The sequence below is a fragment of the Meleagris gallopavo genome, chromosome 14, assembly GCF_000146605.3.
Source record: "Meleagris gallopavo isolate NT-WF06-2002-E0010 breed Aviagen turkey brand Nicholas breeding stock chromosome 14, Turkey_5.1, whole genome shotgun sequence".
NCBI lineage: Eukaryota > Metazoa > Chordata > Aves > Galliformes > Phasianidae > Meleagris > Meleagris gallopavo.
In genome coordinates, this window is record NC_015024.2 from 3753658 (window position 1) to 3753947 (window position 290).

Here is a 290-nt window from a genome sequence, read left to right on the forward strand (position 1 = left end):
AAAAAAGGAAAGAAAAGAAAAGCTCAGCAGAACATAGTTAAAAACTGTATGATGGGAGAACCATGATCTAATGCTGAAGTTGGTCAAGAGATTGGGCATGTATGTTCATTTATCTTATTTACACAAAGCCAAGTTAGTCCAATGCTTCTTTTCTGCTGTATGACTGATTTACATCAAATTTGAGGCTTCTTGCAACCTATATGGAGAAGGGCAAAGATCCATTTGAATTTCATTTGACTTCTTGCAGCTTTCTGACTAGCAAGAAATGATCTGTAGGCTTTCTGTAATGT